The sequence below is a fragment of the Rhipicephalus microplus genome, chromosome 10 (assembly GCF_043290135.1).
Source record: "Rhipicephalus microplus isolate Deutch F79 chromosome 10, USDA_Rmic, whole genome shotgun sequence".
NCBI lineage: Eukaryota > Metazoa > Arthropoda > Arachnida > Ixodida > Ixodidae > Rhipicephalus > Rhipicephalus microplus.
Genome location: NC_134709.1, coordinates 9,416,687 through 9,432,064, shown reverse-complemented (window position 1 = coordinate 9,432,064; position 15,378 = coordinate 9,416,687). Strand labels below are relative to the sequence as shown.

The 15,378-nt window shown below is 42.2% G+C and overlaps 1 protein-coding gene across 2 annotated transcripts in view; it reads right to left on the bottom strand.

The window, feature by feature from the left end:
- LOC119181450 (pyrokinin-1 receptor) overlaps nucleotides 1-14,981 on the bottom strand; it is a 190,414-nt gene extending 175,433 nt beyond the window's left edge. For both annotated transcript variants that reach the window (XM_075875000.1, XM_075874999.1), the window contains exon 1: nucleotides 14,295-14,981. The gene's annotated coding sequence lies outside the window, so the exon portion shown is untranslated. The remainder of the gene's footprint in view (nucleotides 1-14,294) is intronic.
- Nucleotides 14,982-15,378: the final 397 nt, after the last annotated feature.

Sequence of the window (15,378 nt, the reverse complement as noted above, 5' to 3'; positions counted from 1 at the left end):
GCCCATTCATAAAACAGACCGATGATAATATGAACAATACGTGTCAGGAGACCACGCGTAACATTCGCAGTTCCCCGCTGGGACTCATTCCCCTCCACCCTGCTGAGAGCTGGTTTGTCGTGTTGTAGCAGCGTTCCCGTAAACCGTCATTCAATCACTGTTCAGTCGGGCCAGTGTAGTACTTCCCGCATGACAAGGAAAACTTGATGAGTATACTCGGCACACACAATCTACTAATAATACGTGGTACTTCTTATAAACTTAGGGGCAACGTTTTTTGGGGCAGATTCTGTCAAGTGCCCGAGAGAAGACATTGCAACAGAAGGCAACGAAAGCTCTTTTGAAATTCCTACGCGACACCGACTTGAACAAGCGACTGTAACAGCAATGTCACACACCGCGAAAGACAAGACTGGACTATGACTGAGTGTGCGCGCGTGTGCTGCCGAATGTGCTGTTTCTCTCTTCCCTCTCTGCTCTCTTTCATCTCCCCCATCCCTCTCCCATGCGCAGGGTAGCAAACCGGCTGTCTATAGGCTGGTTAACCTCCTTGCCTTTCTTTTCCCTCTATTTTCCTTCCTTCCTTCCTTGGTAAACTCGCTCGCATTTAGTCGCACTTACAAGAGATCTGAATTGGTTGTCACGAAATTTGCACTTGCATCCTAAGCATCCCACGTATTCGACCAGCATGACAACCACGAGGTGTAATGAAACTAGAAGCTTCGAACAGACGCGCTCCGAAGATCAACATCGCATAAGAAGGTGCTTAGTGTCTTTAAGGTGTTTTAAAAGTTATCAGATAATTCATGACGTATAGCTTATTTGGCAAAAATATTTTACCTTTTGTACGCGACACTTTTTTTAAAACAAATGGACCATAAACGCACAGAGCGCACTTGAGGGGTATATCCTGGGATGCGAGTTGACTTATTACTATCCGCTTTATAAAAAATGGTGTGTACCCACAGAAAGTACTTTCTATGAACAGCACGTTTATAGAAAATATGCCGAAAGGTACACTTCGCAAGTCTTAAAGAAAATAAAAGATTTTATTTTTAAAATTTTGCCTTAGCCTGGTGCCCTAACCTATCGGTAACTTGTGCTCCATCATAAAAAAATCATCAGGTGGGTGTGCCACAAGAATCGGACAAGCCCACTTCCATAGAGAGCAAGGGTGAGCACCTTGTCACGGTGGTACTCGTGGTTAAGGCACTTGACTGCAGTCTCTAAGATCATGGGATTTTATCACGCCATCTGTGGCTGCATTTTCGACGGAGGCGGAAATGCTTGAAGCTCGTGTACTTAAGTTTAGTCCCGTGTTGAAGTACCCCAGGAGGTCGAATTTTACGGAACTCTCCACTATTCGTGTTTCTGGGACGTTAAATCTAAACTTTTTTATAGCAAATGTGAGGGTCGAACAAAAACAAACAATACAAAAGAGAGAGAAAAAACTTTATCAAGGGTATAAACATCTAGACAGAAATAGTAAAAAGAGAAATGAAGGGAGAAAGAGAGAAAGGGGGAAAAGAGGAAGTATAAAATGAGTAAGGAAGATTTAGAGTGATAAAGAAAGAAACAAACAAACAAAAAAAGAAAAAGAAAGAAAGAAAAGAAGAAAGAAAGAAAGAAAGGAAGAAAGAAAGAAAGAAAGAAAGAAAGAAAGAAAGAAAGAAAGAAAGAAAGAAAGAAAGAAAGAAAGAAAGAAAGAAAGAAAGAAAGAAAGAAAGAAAGAAAGAGAAATTAGAAAGGCCATTAAGCTTCTGATTGCTACAAGTATGGCAGCGGTAGTGCAAAGCTAGCATAATTTTTAGAAGTGGCATTTAAGCATGTCCTAAGGCTCTTATGTTTGTTACTGGAATATAAATGCACTTTTTAAGTCCTTAAAAAATTCGTGTTCATTCTTGTTTTTTTTTTTGCGTGCATTAATTTCTGAACAAATGAAACGTCTAGCTCTATATCAACTTGCTTGTCCACTCGAACATCACCGAAAAACCTATTGGATTATTTTTTTCGTCGTTTTTTTACAGATAGCTGAGTTCACAGCCAGCAGCCTCTTCAATTGGAGCTATGATTTGCAATAATCAAGCCCGTATGTGTACACGAAGCGAAAAGAATACTCTTGGGCATTCTTCTGCACGTATTCAAGAATCTTCCATACCTGTTCTTGAGTTAAGTGTCGAGCACAGCACTTCATAAAAAGCTTTTTTCATTTCCGCTTCAATAAAACTCGAATGACCACTCTCCGGTCATTTTCGTGAAGGAAATTTGAAGAGGGGAAGTGGGAGCGAGTGTTGTTTCAAGCCCCTACGTATTTTTTTTCTTCGCTTCTTTTTGTGAACTTCCATTCCCTCTACGGCTGTGCCCGTATCGCTGTCGATTCTCCCTATGGCTGTGTCCCATATCGATGTCCTTCCTTCCTTTCTTTCTTTCTTTCTTTCTTTCTTTCTTTCTTTCTTTCTTTCTTTCTTTCTTTCTTTCTTTCTTTCTTTCTTTCTTTCTTTCTTTATTTATTTATTTCTCTATTTCTTTCTTTTTTCCTTTCTTATTTTCTTTCTGTTTTCTCCGCTGAGTGCACTTTATTGGGTTTATCAAGAGCTTTCATGAGCTAGCGCGACTACCTCACTTTCTATCTCACAGACTCAACAAGATTAAAAACATGCCGGAATTCGTGTGGTGTTCTCTGCACCGTTCAAAGGAGCAAGTCTTCCTGAATAAACAAGTCCACTCTAGAAGTAGCCATGTACAAAATGTTACATCAAGCATAAGAACAGGAATGTTCAATGCTCGCAGGAAGTTGTGTACAGCGTTGTACTCTCCTGGGGTCTATGTTACGTGGGGCAGAACTAAAGGTGTCAAATGACTGATTGAGAGGAAATGCTGAAGACGTTAAAACGGCGAAGTACGCTTTCACCACTCCCAGTGCTCAGTACTGCGACAACTCACCACTACGCCTATTTACAAGGTACGTGGGATCTGCCGAAAATTTTTCTTTCTCCTGCTCGACACGTTTTGAGATAGGTATTGGGTCATTTTAGTGAGTTGTACCAGTACTGAATAGTAGTAGTAGTTGTATCACTGCAGCAGGGTGAGAACATCAAGGCATTGGCTTGTTGCTGTTTTCAGAGGAAGTGTTGCGAAGCTAACAACTACGGAAAGAAGTCCACCTCTGAAAATTAATGGCATAATCATTTTCCTCATATTAGAATGAAATACGCAGATTCGCTTCCGCCATTTCAATACATAAATGATGTATTAGCTGTTTCGTAAAGAACTGCCCATGCTGCTCGCACCAGCAACACGTGATTGCAGTGACACTACTCCGATTAAACAACGAAAACAAGTGAGCGTTTTTCATACGTAAACTATTCTATCAGAAAAAATCTCGCCTTATTTATCGCTTTTATGCACACAAGGTGTAACTAAGTGGCCGTACGATGCTTACGAAAAGGTTCAGCGGCGTAAACAGTGTTTCAATCAATACCGCTCGCGGTAATCTCTGCGAACCTACACACAGGCACACTCTGGCTTCACTGGCAGGCGTCCCCCACGTGTGGTCATACAAGCTGTTAGCATGTAAGTGGACGCTTGTATGTCGCGTCCTATGCGGGTCAATCCCGTCAGCTGTCGATTACGTGACCAGGATTGGCAGCGCCCTCTACGTGGAACGGTGCCCGCATCCGCCGAGAGCTTTTCTCGTGGCTCCTATACGCCTGCGGGATGGCCGTGAGGGGCGTGACCGTGCGACCCGCTTTCACCGAACCGCGTCCACAAGGACTGGAACGTGCACTGCTTCCGAACAATCGCCGAGGTGGGCGTTAGCGAGAAAAAAGATGAAAGTGGGGGGCTGACCAGCAATGACACGTGGACACTAAACCCGAGACATATTGTGGGCCGACGACTACAGCCACACGGGCCTATAGATGCCAGGAACATCAGCCTTCGGTGAGAGCACCGGACGGTCTTTACACGTTCCATTCTCTTAGGCCGAAGTTCGTCGATAGCTGATCAAAGGGTAGTGTCTGATCGGTGTGGCTATAGACGGGTCTGATGGTTAGTTACATTGTCTCTCGAGTGGAGAGAGATAGATGGAGAAAAATGAACGAAGGGCAGGCCGATCAATGAGATGCGCGTGCTATAAACTACCCTACTTAAACAAACGAGGGAAAAAAATAAAAATGAAACCAAGGTAAGCAAATTATAGACAATGAGGTCGCTTGAAAAGTAAATGAGAGAATAAAGATAACATAAGAGGACATAGATCTGTGAAGGTGTGAAGAAGTCAATGAAGCATGTCGCAGCGTCACTTACGCATTCACCCAAGTAGACTCGAACGTTATTCTTTTTTTTCTCAGTCGGTGTAGTCATACTCATCCCTTCGAAATAAGCCTTCTGCATCTCACCTAGTATTGCATTGCCTCTGTGATCTTCTCACGCTTTCACCAAGTGACTGTCGTGGAATCACGTCATCAAGTGATTGAACATTATGAAGCAACAATGACATCATAGTGACATCGTGATGGCGTCAAAATTTAGACAATGTGTTCCGTCAAGATGACGTATGCCATGATGGTTATCTTTTGACTCGATAGTCTTGTGGCCGCCGACAATTTTCAAATTTGATTAGGCTCCTAAAAACTTTATTAACAAGAGGAGAGAGAGAGATGAGAAAAAGGAAGGCAGGGAGGTTAACGAGATGCTAAAATCCGGTATGCTACCCTGCACTGAGGTTCTGGAATTGGTTGTAAAAGAGAGAAAGAAAGATAGATAAAAAATTAATAAAAACGCGATCGTCCCGACTCATCATCGCAGAAGAAGGCCGTGCAAGTGCTACTGGGGTTCCTTGCGAACTACTGGTCTGTCTGAGCGACTCTGAGTCGATCGATTTCACGTGTGCGCGTGTGTGCTCGTGGTTTTAACAAGAGGAAACACTAACATTGCTTACCTATGTGGTGTTCTTTTGTTATGCGATAACTATTAAGACAATCTGACCAGGTAATAATAACGTCCTTCGTGCTTCCCGGAAAAGCTCTCATTCAGTCGGTATTATGCGGGGAACCGTACCGAGTGCCACTGCCTGCTCGACCTAGCAAACTTTGAGAGGCAGTAAGCGGGAAGGGGTCGGCTTTGGGTGAAGGTATAAGCCACGCCCTCTGTGTCTAGTGAGTAGTGTAGGGCGAGACGTCATGCTGAGCTGCCACGTGGTGGGCGTGTGCGAACGTGCATGGCTTCTTAACGAGAGCTGCGGTGTGTCGGGCAAACTGGGAAGATGCTTTGGACAACAGAGAACACCTGAAAAGGAAGATTTGGCCTCGGAAACAATGTATATACACTGTACCGCTTCAATGAACAGCCGCAAATGCACTCTTGACGTTGTCATGGCTTACAAGACTTAACGAAACATTGTAAACGGCGTAGTCTACATGTGCCTGTGTGGCTGTATGTGGTGTTATGTGTATATCAGTCTGTGTATATATCATTCTTAACCATCTCCCGGCACTTGTAGTAGCACTAAACTTCAAGCGAATAGTCAGGCAAGCATTTTAGGCATTTTCTCCTAAAAAATCTAAATTTCACGGCTACTAATAAACAGAAAAGGTATAAATGGTGTTGTTTCCCGGACTGCCCGACCTGAATGCCCATGAAATCAACGTCAATTATAATAAATAAAATTGAATAATTGTCAATAAAAAAGATGTTAGTGGAACAAAATAAACCACTACCGCAAAATAAAGATAAACTCAGTAAATAAAAACTCGAAGCGCACAACGAGATTCAAACCCGGGTCCCTGCGCGCTAGCCCAGTATTCTACCACTAAGCCCCACTAGATCTTAGGCAAGCTTGTTGTCTTAGGAAGGATCATGTCGGGAGAAGAATTGTGTTAATATGAGTAATACAGCATTTTAGAACAGCACAAGAACACCCAGGTGTCACATAATGCGGATTGCGCAATGAGTGGCTCGTCGAACGCTCTAACCTTTTACAAAATATTCATTTTGTCCGCCTATTAACTGTAACGTAAACCCACTGTGGTGGATTGTTGGGATTACAAAAGCTCCTGGCATAATTCTTCATCGTCATCGGCCACAGAGCAAAAAAGAATGCAGAAGGGTTTTTTTTTGTTGTTTTTTAAGTGTGCAACGGGTATCACGCTTCTCCGAAGAATGAAGAAGGATGGCATAGTGAGTGCCCGCCCTTTACACTATTAATAATGGCACAGAGGGTATCGTGCAAGTGCGCTTGGAGCAGCTATCCAAAGAGATAACAAAAAAAGGCTCTGAAAGGCTGCTCTTCCAGCTTACGCTGTGACAGTGCAGCGCGTTCCGCGCAAGCCTGGCAGAGTTTTCGTTTCGATGTGGTGGTCTTCTACGCATGCGAAATCCCCACGAGCGAAATGCTCATCGAGTTCGTCGTGCAGTCTCTCAGACGGCCAGAATCAGTTTGGTAATGCACCTTTGGGCGCTCTCAATTAGGTGCAAGGTTGCATGCAGAAACATTTAGAAATATTTCCTGGGCGAGGGGCACCTCATTGATCTAAAGTTGGGACCGGGCTGGCAAGTGGTCATTTTGCTGTACGTATGCAATGCGCTATGTATGCACTTGCTGGCTACGCCCGTGGGTCGTTGGTATGTATAGGAACGAACTACCAAAACAATTGACACTGGCGAGGCGCTGAATTGCACGCGAAAAAAAAAAAGGACACGTGAAGGCACAGGTAGGGCACACACGAGCGCGAACTAACAATGGTCTATTAGACGGAAATATTACCATTACGTATAAGGTTAAAGAAAAGAAAGAAAGCGCAAATCTGCGCACAGCCCACCGCTAGAAAGCATCCATCTGCGGGACATGATCAAATCTGGCCTTGTTAACTATGTAAAATTTCCACATCACGAGTGTCAACCATGTACAACGAACTAGCCCCTACGCTGGCGCTTCTAGCAAAATAAGAAAGCTTTAATTTTATTGTCTTATCCTGGTCCTGGTCAACGTCAGGGATGTACGGTGAGCTGCAACGTATACATTCTTCGACGACCGAGAGATAAAAATAACGCGCAAACAGGGATGAGTCCAATAATGACAAATTGTTGGGTTATTGGTGAATAAAGGGCAAGATAAGATTGTGTAAATACAAACATAGGAATTGAAAAAAGTGTAGGCATACTAGCAATACTTGACAGCCGGAATATTGAAAGTTTAAGATACCTTTCAACAGGAAGCCCCACATTACAACAGTCCCTTAGTTAGGGGGTCGTTCCATCATTACAGGAAACTTGTAAAACGGGAAAACGTTGACCATTTAGAATCTGTAACATTCTACTCGCCATATAAATGCGGATATTTATCTCGACCCATTCGTATGAAATCAAGCCAGCGCGAATGGCTACTGATAGTGAAACCTCAATGTTCAACCTCAGAGAACCAACACAATTCAGCCTCAACACTTGCAACAAAGACTGAAAAAATATTACTATCATTCAAAAAGCAATAGAGGTTTGAAAGGACAATGACGGGGTCAGCTTTTTTGCAGTAGGAGCGCAAACACTTTTAACACTCTCCAAGGTGAATGACAGTATAGCGCGTCAAAAGCAGAATTAGTAATATAAAGCTTAATAAACGCAGAATGCGCAGTTCGAACGTGGCGAGCCGACGCAATGTGATGCCCTTCCAATTAACAGACTTTTCTCTGCAGTAGAACAGAAGGTTAGAGTGTTCTCCTGCAGAACTGAAAGTCACGGGTTTGATTTCGGCCGAGGTGGTCGCATTTTGATGGAGCCGAGACGCCTGAGGCCAGTGTTCTGCGTGATTCAGTGCACCCTAAAGAACACCAAGTGCTCTGAGTTTCCGGAGCCTCCCACTATCACGTCTCTCAGTAATCATATCATGGTTTTGGCACGTTAAACCCCATATATTATTAATACTTCAACAAACCGACCAGACTTTACGCAAGCTACGTAAAAAAAAAGTGGATCAAGATGAATAAAGTCGAAAGTTTTTATTCTGACAAGACCCGCATCCGAAGACATGTTAACTAGGAATCTATATTTCTGAGCCAGAGCGCACGCACACTTAAACGATGTATGAAGTACGACGAAGACGATGTATGAAGTATAAAGAGAAATCCCACTTCGAGAAAGAGCATCGAAATGCGATGTAGAATTCGGTGTTGCCGGAGCAAGGAGTGAGCTGAATGCCCATCAAGCTCTTGACAGCTGCGAAACGGTCTGACGCGCCTGGTTTTGACATGTTTAACATCACAATCTATTGAAACGAGTACATCGAAAAGGTTAAGGGGGCGAGAACTTTGCAGTTGGTCCATCCCTACGTGTTTGGTTTAAACATTTTTTACACCCATTAAGTGTTACCACACTAAGCAATGTGACACTGGAAATTTTTCAGAAAGATCCAGCAATGCAGAAACTTAATATCTCCGAAGAAATACCCCCGATATATTATGTCACGTGTTGTAGCAGTGAGAGACTCGCCACGATCTTGTAGTTTAGCTGCCCGATAATAAATTTATGCGATGCCTATATTTTTACGAACTCCGTTTTCTAATCCAATCTTTATGTTCTTTAGCGCTTTTATATGGCGCCCGCTATTCTTATTTAAAAAGAACAGCCAGGGCACGTTAAATCACAGCAACGAAGAAATTTCCATAAAAGAGCACCTAGAAAGAGTTCATAAAAATCGTTTACGTAGAGATCCGTAGAACAACACTAAATACTACCCAGTCTGATATCATTGTACCTCACATAAAATGCGGAGGACAAACTGCAGTCACTTGAACACCACTCATACTGAGTACACCAGGTGACCGTTTATGTAACAGCACTAAACACGGCCAAGTCTGGTCACAGAGACAAAGTTGAGCATGCGACATGGTCCGCTGGTCCGCTCAAACTATGTGCGTAAAATGAGCCTAAAAGGTTTGCTCAAGACTTTTCAAGCATATCACTCGCTTCTAAAAACTCGTATGGGGGTCGGGAAGCAAAATAGGACAGCGGCTACGTTAAAAAAAAAAAGGGGGGGGGGGGGGTTGCTTAGTCACCACTGGCACTCGAACAACTGCTAGTCAGCGTTTTTTTTTATTCGTTTAGACTAACAAGTTTGTTTTACGACACTATTCAGTCACAAGAAAAAAAGAATAAGATGTTCATGCGAACTGAAATCACGCATTGCGCGGCTTACCAGACTGGAAGAACTACAGGCACCCTTCTTTGAAGTGTGAATATTCAATGCCTTACGCAACGCGAACACAGACGAGAATGCACTGACATTACCAGAGGGCTAACCCGAGTAATAGTTAGACCCAAGGCTACATTACTGAGGCTACGTTAGCAGAGAGCCTTGCGCCTTTTTTTCTGTCTTAGTTTAGGAAAACAGTGGAGCTCTACGCGATTAATACCGGGCGGATTTAGGGAGTGTCAGCTTTCGGACGACTGTGCGATGTATTTTCAATGTGAGCTACAATGTACAGCTTCGTACAAGGCTCGAAGTCGGTATTGTGAGACTTCAGACGTTCGTCTTTCTTCTGCCCCAGCAGGTTGGTGCACTTGCTCAGGAACGAGAACAAGTGGTACTGGGTGACATTGCAGTGCAGACGAAAAACTACTCAGAGGAACAGCTTGTCGGTTGACATAATGTAAATATAACTGAACGTTTGAGCGCGTCATGCAACTATAAGAAGCGTGCATTTAATGTCAGTTAAAAAAATAAACTGAATTGAATTTACGAGGTTATCACTAGCTCTTGCAATGTTTCCCCTATAGACCTGACAAGAAGGTCAGGGACATCAAAGGGATTCCCCCACTTTTGTAGAGGCTTTCAGAATTGATTGACACATAAAAGGTTTACAACACCGGTGTGTGAACTGAAGCTTCTTTATTAGTTTAAATGCTGAATGAAAAATACGAATGAATTTCAGAGCTGTCTGTACGAATTCTGAAGCTTCACACACCATAAAATCAATGTCAACGCGGGGTATCGATGATATTGTGGACTCCAATTTATCCTCAAACGTCGGCCTAATTATTGTGAGCCTGGGATAAATGTGCGCATGCATTGCTTAACATAGCTTTTCCTTATCATATTATCATAAACATCTGCAGTCCATGTCGAACCCACAATTTCCACTTCGAAAGCGCACCGACATATTCACTGTGCTATCACTGGAGAATAGGCTGGGTGTTACGTAAATATTTTGGGTGCAATAATATTGATTAAAAAGCTTTTAAAAAAGCAGAGCGAAAGGAAGGATATCTAAATATAAGGACGCAAGAGGTATTTACAGTGGAGCAAAGAAGTAATTTTATTTGCACCCCCACCCCCAAAAGCTGGCAACAAAAAAAATACCTTTCTGAAAACCTGAAAAATTTTTGCTCAACGAAAATTGCCCAGTACTTACTTATTCTCTTTGTCGCCTCATTAAAGAGGGTTACTGATTTTGCAATATGATAAGCCTACGTAGGCTCACGACGTTGATCACTAAAAGCTGTCTTATACACCTACTGGAAAAAAACATTGGTAATTATTTTATTTTTTATTTAGTATTACATTAGACAGTTATAAATATATAAACGTAAAGTGCACATTACGTGCTTTATTTTTATTCAGTGCGATCGAAAGAAATGATTATGCCGAAATATAGAAAACTTCTCGCAAGCATAAAAATTTAGTTCGATGACATGTGAGCACTGCCGTTACCGGGAGCTCGAAGAACTGCGACATCAGACTGCTTAAAGTTCTACTAGTCATGCCATCTTAACTGCCAAAATTCTCTGCCCAATCATTTTGTATAAATAGTGTTCAATAGCGAGAAAAAAAATGTCTCTTTACATTCGCATACCAGCAACGCTACGCGTAAATCATTTACTGTTTTGACAAGCATGCCGGTGGCGCAAGTAAGACAAAAGCAATAAAAGGTCTGTAAATATAAAGTACAGAAACTGAAATAGAGAAAACAAAAATGTACAAGCAACATTTCGAGATCTCAAAATGAACAAAAGTTTTGACGGAAGTGTCACAGGCTATTTTGCAACTGTGGCCCATTTGTCGACTCGTCTCTGAGAAATTTATCGATGTTCATCTTGGACACTTTCTTCGGATGCGAGCCAAGTATAACACATGACAGTAACGCCTCCTCAAAGAATTTCTCACATGGAGACGGCGCCTAACGCTTAGCGAGCGCTAAGAGGGTCCAGAACTGCAACGTTTTGTGGACACGGTGAAGTAACAGATACGCTAAATGTAATTCCCAACAAAGCATCACTGACGAAAGAACAGCGCGAATGCTTTTGTTTCGGCAGTCGCAAAAGTGTCCGAGCCACCCTGACCTACTTTTCTTACCTCTCTACACAGTGTATCTTTTTAATTGTGTTGTATGTGACGTATTTGATCATATTTTTAAACTATTAAAAAACATTAATCTATCAAAGTTTTTTCGCCACGTGCATGCCGTTTCTCTCTTTTAATAAATTTCATGTATTTATTAATAACATTTGGTGTTTTACGTCCCAAAACTACGATATGAATATGATGGATGTCGTAGATCAATGCTTCGGAAGTTTTCACCGTGCCGTGTTTTGTACAGTGCACGGACGTCGTACAGGATACAGGCCCTCAGAATTTTGCTTGCATCAAGATACGACCACCGAGACCGGAATCGAGCACCGTTATCAGTAATCACTTTACCACTGAGGTGAATTTTACCCATCACGTATTTATTTCGTATACCTACAGCACTCGAGTTGGGCATGATTGTAGGGAATGAATTAAACGTAATAATATTGTAATGAAATGTCACAAATCATCAAGGTCAAAACTATACACTGACACGGAAGGACATCAGAGTCAAAAGAGACGATGCACTAAGAAGAATAATAAAAAAACGTGCAAGACAGTCAATTGTACCAACGTTTCTTGTAATATTTAAATAGATTCATTGGAAGTTGTCTATGGCAGAAGAAAAGTTTGGTGCACGTACTATATTCAGGAAGCAGATTCCATTCTTGGATTGTTCGAAGAAATAATGAAAACTTAAAAACCTGAACACGAGAGGCACGAGTTACAACTATAATGTGACTCTAGACTTACTTCAAAAGGTATAAACAATTTAGATAAAGAAATTGTATGTCGGCATTTCTAAAAAGAGCCGATTGCTAAAAAAAACGTTTTCATGCACCACATCAAGTTATTTGTTGTATCGATTGAAAATTAACATTAAAGTCTAAGAAAAATCAAAGTTCCATATATGTAGATAGACGAAACACTAATATTTTTTTGCTTTGAACATCATGGTATAATCATCCAAAAACATTCCACCATAAAGTACAGGTTCAATACTAAGTGTGCGAAAACACGGTATGGCGCCGGGAACGATAGTAATGCAAAGCATGAATGATATCAACAACGGCTGTCAGACATGAAACAGAAGAAACAGAAAAAAAAGGACTCCAATATTAAACGGAGAGGAGATAGGGTTTTTCTTAGGAGCGGCCCAGACCCACGCGATGAATTTGCCTAACTTCTTAATAAAGTTGTTATTACGCCCATCATATGCAGCATCATCCATCGTACTGCTCACCGTATAAAAAAAAAGATGTCTAGACAGGTACTTTTTTAAATGCGAAGCATTTCTTAGCGAACTTCGGCGATTTTGACCCTATCTATCTATCTACCTATCCGCCTACGACTTTTAGCTTTCCTGGCCGTTTCTATAATCAGATTTATACTAAATTTGGTATGGCATAACATGACTGTATGACGAGCATAAGTGAATAGTCATAGCGTAAAAATTATGACATGTGTGTCACGAATGTCATAGTTTACATGTCATGGTTTGTCTCCTCTTGCGGTGGCTTTGTTGCCATGACATATTGCAAAACTTGTATGGTATGACATTACCGCATGGCGAAAATAAGTGACAGACTTTAACGTGGAAATCATGACATGCATGTCATTTAAGTCATGACTACATGCCACGCTCATGGTGCGTTCGCGGCCGTTTCACTAGTTTCGCATATACCAAATTCGGTATTACGTCACGTGAATGGACGACGAATGTAAGTGGCATGTCCAAACATAATAATCATGACATGCATGTCACGTAAAACGTGACTACGTTCTACTGTAATAGCGCGCTCGCGGCCCTTTTGCTAGCTTCACTTATACCAAATTGGTATTACGTGGCGTGAATTGACGATGAAGGTAATTGACACGTCTAAACATGATAATCATGGCATGCATGTCATGTGTGAAACGTGACTACATGTTACGCTCGTAAGAGCGTTCATGGCCGTTTCACTAGCTTCACATGTGCTGAATTCGGTAATACGTGACATGAATGGACGACGAACACAAATACCAGGCGCAAACATGACGATCATGACATGGAAGTCATGTAGGGCATAATTTACTTTCACCTCCTAATGTTGTGCAAATTTTAAAGCGATATATCAACTTTCCTAATGTGTGCTTCCAATATCACCGATTTACACTGTACGTGGGATCTTCCAATTTTTTCGCATGACAATTTTAATGTTCATCATAGTGGCAGCGACGGCCATATGTTTCCTCAAGTGCTAAGACGTCGACCGTGCACATTTCAGTGCCAATAAAATTGTTTACGTTTTGATGCCAATGAAAAATTCAAAGATGAGCGAAGTATACATACCGAAATTAACACTAAGTCTCAAGTTTACAAATTAAGCAAAGCAAGTTGTTCATTCCATTATTCACCACCGAAGTAAATTGTAATCATAATGAGCCTAAATAAATCGACAACCCCTCAAAGTTCATTACCTTCCCTCAATGAGGCATTGTTGATCACGAAACGACCGGGTTAAAGAAACTACTTGTATTCATCATATAGCTTTCGAAACTTTATTAAGTTCACTAAATATTTGGAACATGATGGTATTTTAAAAACGAACGTCATTTTGTGGCTTATCTTGTCAGTCAATAAGGATTGGGACCTACCTTGCATTTTCATGCGTTTTGCTTGCTTTAACGCGGTGTGACCAGCAATTTCTAATATCTGTATAGGAGTGCTATGTTATTCTTACAGCCACCCATATTTCTGGACCTGAAAATACTATTCGGAAGCACAGCATTTAAAAACAGACATGCATAGGCACCTTCGTTTTGGAACAATTTGAGCACGGAAATGATTGCGAACGGTGGCTGTACTAACAGATACGTATCAGCCTGAAGAATTTATATGGTACAATAATTAGAATTATCTATTTCATTCATGACACATACATATGCGCACAAAAAATGACAGTGATCTTACTTGATATAGTAGAAAAGAGGAGATGAAGGTGCACTGTGAATTCTTTCCAGCTCGAATCTTCTCGTAGTCGAAAGTCCCCAGGCCGTAAAAGATGGACTTAAGTAACTGTGAAAGGCGCTGTCCGTTGTACACTCACAAATCCAGCCGTCATCGAAAAAACTAAAGCCATTATAAGTGAACTGCAGACAATTGCTTTTTTTCTAGGTGACTGTCAACAGTTTTCGTCCATGATCTTTTGTCGACCGCGTTTCTTCACGTCCAGCACTGTGCAACCGGGACGCAATGTCAACACCGAACCAAGAGATTATCCGCAGATGAGTTCGAAGAATCAGTGGAGGGGCAGTGGGCTCCAAATCAAGCGAAAGTTCGCTGGTAGTCATCACAAAACGCAGGACAATACAGAGAGTCACTTCGGATTATCTCTTCATGTGTTTAAATTGATCCAACGAAAAAATATATATATATATATTACTCGAGCCTTTTAACGTTACAGATACACTGACACTTCCATCAAAGCACCACAGAGAGGCCAAAGAATCCGTTAATGAAAGCTTATCTGTGAAGTGCGAAATGCAGCGAAAAAAAAAATGCAGACAATTGCCGAAGCGAAGAACTTGAAGACGACACTACCCGGCTTGCGTCGTGCTAAGAGCTCCCCGGGCCGACCCAGCCGATCGGGCAGCCCGCGTCGTGATGACTGGGCAGCCGCGGCTCGGGGTTCCAACTCCGGAACTTCCCTCAAGCCCTTCTCTCACCCACTCCGTCTCTCACTCTCAGTCTCGGTCATTACGAGAGTAAGGGGAAAACTTTTCTCCTAAGCGCACCGGGGGGGATAGTGAGAGTGCGCTGGTGACGCAAACGTCACGTGTGGCGTGACGAAAAAAAAAGCACGTGGCCTCAGAAGTGACGTCACCTCCGTCTCCAGTGCTCTTCTTCCGTTTCTTTTTCTCTCTCGTTCTGAGCCGACAGTCCTCCTCTTTATCCCGTCGGCTGCGGTGCGCGGTGTTTCCCCCTACTTTTCAATGTCGTGGTGGCGCTGGCTAGTGCGTTCTTTCTGCAGCACTGTGAAGGAATTCCTGGCTGT